This window comes from Cicer arietinum, chromosome 1 (genome assembly GCF_000331145.2).
Source record: "Cicer arietinum cultivar CDC Frontier isolate Library 1 chromosome 1, Cicar.CDCFrontier_v2.0, whole genome shotgun sequence".
Lineage (NCBI taxonomy): Eukaryota > Viridiplantae > Streptophyta > Magnoliopsida > Fabales > Fabaceae > Cicer > Cicer arietinum.
In genome coordinates, this window is record NC_021160.2 from 9,797,202 (window position 1) to 9,803,723 (window position 6,522).

Genomic DNA, 6,522 nt, shown 5'->3' on the forward strand with positions numbered 1-6,522 from the left:
CTACACATAATTGACTCCCGAACTCAAATTTTGGTTTCAAATACCATTTTTTTTAAAAATATTTTCCAATATTTTCCCTATTTTAAAATAAATTTTGGTTATAGCTCTATTGAATACGAGAAACACTAAAAAATTTAGAGCAAGACACAAGTACAAAATGTTTTTGATAGCCTGTATATTAAGTAAAAATTTAATTATTTTTAAAGCTTAATTAAAATAGTTGTTTTTGATGGTCTTATCCTGCCAACTCTATATCTATCAAATGAAATGAATATGAGAGCACTTCATTTATAGTGATATTTTTTTTTTAAATTGTTTGACATATCTTGGTTTGTTCATGTGTATAAATATTTGGTATTGATATTGTAATTATAACTTTGAAAGCATTTAAATATATATTGGTTCATCTAGAAAGATAGTAGTACCTTATTCGTGGTCATAATTTTATTTTGTTCAGTAAGAATATCACTTTATAATATGTGGTAGATTGAAATTATGTAGACTTTATACAAAAATAAAAAATAAAAAGTTATTAGATCAACCAATAAAAAAAACAGAGCCGCATTTTTAAAAAAAATAAAGAAAACAAAACAAAAGCACAAAAGTTAAAAAGTTATTAGATCCTTGATTTTGAAGAGAATGAGTAAATGAAAACTACCCTCTAGTTGCTCCACCATAAATGACGACCCCACCCCTTTTATTTTTCTCATTATTGTTTTTTGTAATTTTTCCATTCTTAGGTTATTTTTATTGTTTTTAAATTAGGCTTTTGTTTAAAATAACTACTATTTTGTAAAATTATTTTTGAAATACATTTTGCAAAACTAAATTAAAATAAAACACATTTCAAACTCCTTTCTAAGAAAGTACAATGATTCTTAATTCGAGTTTCTTCCATAATCTCTTGTTTGAGCAAGATCCGCATTTTAATAACATCTCTTTTTTATATAGGTAATCTCTTTTTTTCATAAAGGTAGAGTTAGGTGTTTGTAGAGTATTAATAATTATATATTTTTATTTTATGAGTTTCTTTAAATAAATAAATATTGGCTAATATGGGAGATTAATTTATTCAATTAAAAAGACTAAACACTATAAAAGAGGATAATTTATCTCTTTCTCTCTCCGTGTCATTTCTAATTCTCCTATGACAATATATTTTGGTCTTTTTTTCTCTCTCTAAAAAATTTATTTGATGTATTTATTTGATGTATTTTAATTTGAAAATATGATTTTCTTTGATTTATTATTTACTATTTATTTGTGTTATATCTTATCTTTATCGGTTTTTCTTACTATTGGAACTGCAAAATGAAATATATATTAATGATTTTGGAATATTTTACTATGTTAATTAAAGTGATCAATTAGAAAACTAATTAGTCATATATTGAAAATTTAAAATAATATTTATATTTAAATAATTTTTTTTTACTAAATTGATACATATTATGAAAAGAAGAAGTATATAATAAAATTATTAGTAGACCATCTTTAAAAAAAAAATAGTCGAAACATATGAACAGCATGTTGGAAATACTTTAATTAATAGTAGAATGATGAATACATTCAATTAACTGTGAGATACAGAGTGTTTGCCACTATAATTCATTTTCAACAAACTATAATATCATAACAAGAATATGTGGAAAAAAAACTACCATCTCTCAATGGTGCTTTATAATGGTGAGATTGAGAACAAAAATAATAGTAGAAAAAGTTAAGGTTGGATATAAGAATGGAGAAAATGGAACCACGAGAGTTTTTAATAAAAAATCAAAAAAAAAAATTTATTTGTTTTATAGTTTAGAAGATGAGGTATAACCGCTTAAAAATTTATCGTTTTATCTAATAAAATATAATTTTCAAAATTATTTGTAGATAATTTATTTTAAATTTTATTTTAAAAATAATTGAAAAGTTAAATATTTAATTTATAAATTTATTGCAGTTTATTAATTGAACAATCCATAATCTCTTGTTTGAGCAAGATCCACATTTTAATAACATCTCTTTTTTATATAGGTAATCTCTTTTTTTCATAAAGGTAGAGTAGGTGTTTGTAGAGTATTAATAATTATATATTTTTATTTTATGAGTTTCTTTAAATAAATAAATATTGGCTAATATGGGAGATTAATTTATTCAATTAAAAAGACTAAACACTATAAAAGAGCATAATTTATCTCTTTCTCTCTCGTGTCATTTCTAATTCTCCTATGACAATATATTTTGGTCTTTTTTTCTCTCTCTAAAAAATTTATTTGATGTATTTATTTGATGTATTTTAATTTGAAAATATGATTTTCTTTGATTTATTATTTACTATTTATTTGTGTTATATCTTATCTTTATCGGTTTTTCTTACTATTGGAACTGCAAAATGAAATATATATTAATGATTTTGGAATATTTTACTATGTTAATTAAAGTGATCAATTAGAAAACTAATTAGTCATATATTGAAAATTTAAAATAATATTTATATTTAAATAATTTTTTTTTACTAAATTGATACATATTATGAAAAGAAGAAGTATATAATAAAATTATTAGTAGACCATCTTTAAAAAAAAAATAGTCGAAACATATGAACAGCATGTTGGAAATACTTTAATTAATAGTAGAATGATGAATACATTCAATTAACTGTGAGATACAGAGTGTTTGCCACTATAATTCATTTTCAACAAACTATAATATCATAACAAGAATATGTGGAAAAAAAAACTACCATCTCTCAATGGTGCTTTATAATGGTGAGATTGAGAACAAAAATAATAGTAGAAAAAGTTAAGGTTGGATATAAGAATGGAGAAAATGGAACCACAAGAGTTTTTAATAAAAAATCAAAAAAAAATTTTATTTGTTTTATATTTTAGAAGATGAGGTATAACCGATTAAAAATTTATCGTTTTATCTAATAAAATATAATTTTCAAAATTATTTCTATATAATTTATTTTAAATTTTATTTTAAAAATAATTGAAAAGTTAAATATTTAATTTATAAATTTATTGCAGTTTATTAAGTGAACAATTAATCAAATTATGATTTAAATACGTAAAATGTTATCTTGGAATTTTTTTGTGAACTTAGTAAGTGAAAAGGTATTTTAAAATTTTACTATGAATCAAATAATAAAATAAACGATAAAGTTACATTAGGATTTTGTTGTGGATTATTCTCGTAGAAAATATCTACATTAAATTCACAAAAAAAAAAAAAACTTTTTTAAATATTTATAAGCGAACTTTGGATTCACTAGAAATATGTTTTATTGAAGTAAATGTATAGAAAAACTTTAAACATACATGCAGAAAATTTCCGAAGCTAAATGTACATTAAACGACATGTTTCATAATATTCATTGTGAAAAAACTATTATATTATAACCATACAACCTAGTGACATACCATGAAAATAACCTCCATGGTGCTATATATATACTTGTTTACATCTTTACCAGTTATGCGACTATCAAAATATATCATCTCCTTATTGTACAGTTCAAATTCATTAATAAATTTATCAATCATTTTGAAGTAAGACTTTGTTAAAATCTTGCAGGATGAGAACCTTGAACACATCACGTTTTGCTAGCTCGTCACGATGCTTGTTTTTGTTTCATGTGTTTTCATCTTACTCATAGTGGTAAGAACTGGTGGATATAAAAAGGTGATTGCATCTCCTCGCCTTGTTGAAGTGGATCACCAAGGTTATCCTACATGGTTTTCTACTGATGACCGTATCTTGTTGTCTGAGCTCCAAAAAGGTCTAGCTCGACCCAGTACCATTGTGGCCAAGGATGATAGTGGTCAATATAAAATAGTTACAGCCGCTATTAACTCGTACCCAAAGAATCATCGAGGAAGATAAGTTATATATGTTAAAATGGGTGTCTACAATGAGTACATTACTATCGACTCTAAAAAAAATAAAATTTTATTATACGGTGATGGCTCTACAAACACAATTATCACCGGAAACAAGAGCGTTCAGAATGGTCTTTCATTATCCGAAACACCCACATTTTGTAAGTTAATCATTAATTCTCACTATTTTATTTATCTATTTTTCTTTAAGTTAATAGAGAGTATAAAGTTATCTTGATAATTTTGTTAGTTGAGAAGAGGGAGAGAGAAAATGTTGAATAGAGATTCTCTTATGTTAATCTTGTATGTTTATTAGTTCTTAATTTGTTAGTTTATTGCAAATCATGTACAATAGTTATGTTAATTAAGAAGAGAGCAACAAAATATTTAAGTTAATAGAGAATTTATTTAAAAATTGCTTGTAAAAATTTAATGCAAAATTTGAGTAATTTTTATTTATGTAGGTGAACGAAAATGAAATATGATGTGTAATTATCTAATTAATCTTATGTGAATTAATTTTTGGATATTTAAATGTTCTTCCAGCCACCTTTGGTGAAGATTTCATTGCCATGTCAATTGCATTTGAGAATAAAGCTGGTCCAAAAGCTCAACAAGCAGTAGCACTTCGTGTTGAAGGTGATCGCTCAGTATTCTTTCGGTGTGGATTTCTTGGTTATCAATACACATTGTACGCAAACAAAGGTTATCAATTCTATCGTAACTGTGAGATTTATGGAACCATTGATTTTATCTTCGATAAGTCGGGTACTACCTTGATCCAGAACTCTAAGATCTTGGTAAGGAAGCCCATTCAAGGACAACAAAATGTTGTGGTGGCAGATGGATTATACAACAAGGAAAAGCACACGGGAATAGTTCTCCAAAACTGCTCCATCATGCCAGACATTGAGCTATATCCTTATCAGTTTATAGTGAAGACTTACTTGGCAAGGCCGTGGGAGGCTTTTTCAAGGGCGGTCTTCATTAACAATTATTTTGATGATTTTATTCAACGAGATGGATACATGATATGGAAACCTAATGAAACAAACACTGAAAACTCGTACTTCGCTGAGTTTGGAAACATTGGACCCAGTGCCAATGCTACATTTCAACTACAATACTTTGTATTTTAATTATAACTATAATTGTTATATGTAATATTATTGTGTGTCGATCAAATCCTTAATTATCAAAGAAAAAACAATCTACAATTAGTATTATTTCTATACATACTAGAATTTGAATCACGCTATGCACATAAATTACGTATTAAATTAATTTAATACAAAGTAAAGTTTCATATATAACATAAGAATGCTCCAAAGTTTCTATTAATAATATTAAACTTTAATATATACTAGATTCACACCTATATGTGCGAAAAATAAACTACCATATAAATCTATAAAAAAAAATAACATATCAATATAAGTTATCAAGTGTAATACAGAAAAGCATAATAATCATATAAAATAAACATAAAATCATATAATAAACTATTTTATATTTTGAAATACTTCTTTTTAAAACTATATTTGATGTAATATTTCAATCTCGATCACTTTAGTGATGATAAACTGAGTTTTGTTGCATAATTCATCAGTTTTGTCTATATTCCTCAATAACATGACCGATACCCCACTTTGAACCTCAATACATGATTTAGAAGACTAAATACATTAGAATTGTCATTGAGAAACTCGTTGTTTATAATAAACTCGTTTGTTTATATATATAATGTGTATATATATATATATATATATATATATATATAATTCTTCTTTTTAAATTGTAAGACTTTATTGATTGGAAGCTAATTATTTCACTTTACTGTGTTACGCTATATATGTTTTTCTTATGGATTTAAGAATGATTGTTATTAATGATAGAAATACAACGAGACAAAGTTAATATATTTGGGGTTACGACAGTGTTGTTCTAGTTCGTTTGTTACGACAATGTTTCAACACGAGACATCGTATGTGGGTCTCGTGTTGAAAATTGTCTACCTTTGAATGAAGTAAATAAATAACTCGCATTGCTAAGAATTATAATTAATCGAATAGAAAAAAATAGTTCACACGGTCTTAGGACATATGAGCTAACATAATAGAGTTAAAAAGTGTCCTACAAAAATTACTTACAAAATCTAAATGCTGTGATGGCTCAATGTCTATTGGATATAAAGATATATAATTTAGAGATTTTTTCAAAGGTGGCCGAAACAAGTCGCGGTGCTGCATAATGGGTTGCTAAGGTTGAAAAAGAAGAGATGAAAATGGTTTGGGTCGATTGGTTGGACTATGATGAAAGGGAAGATGGAGAACAATTTTTAAAGTTTTCTTATGGTAACTAATGAGTCATAATTAGAAAAATATTATGAAATCCTCATTATAGTTCCAACTAAGCCTTATTTTGACACTTAAGCATTTTATGTCTTCGATTTTAGAAAGTCAAAGCTTATAAGTAGTGACCCAATATTACTTATAATGTAAGACACATAATGTTTGGACAAAAAGTACCAGTGACCCAATATTTTATTTTTTATTTAGACAAAATGTATAATGGAAGACACATATAAGTAGTGTGTTAAATTTCTATTTTCTTCCTTAAAAAAGTTTTATATTTTTTTAATAATCTT

The 6,522-nt window shown here is 25.5% G+C and overlaps 1 pseudogene; it reads left to right on the forward strand.

Moving 5' to 3' along the window:
• Positions 1-5,014, forward strand: part of LOC101498983 (pectinesterase 4-like) — a 6,284-nt pseudogene extending 1,270 nt beyond the window's left edge.
• Positions 5,015-6,522: the final 1,508 nt, after the last annotated feature.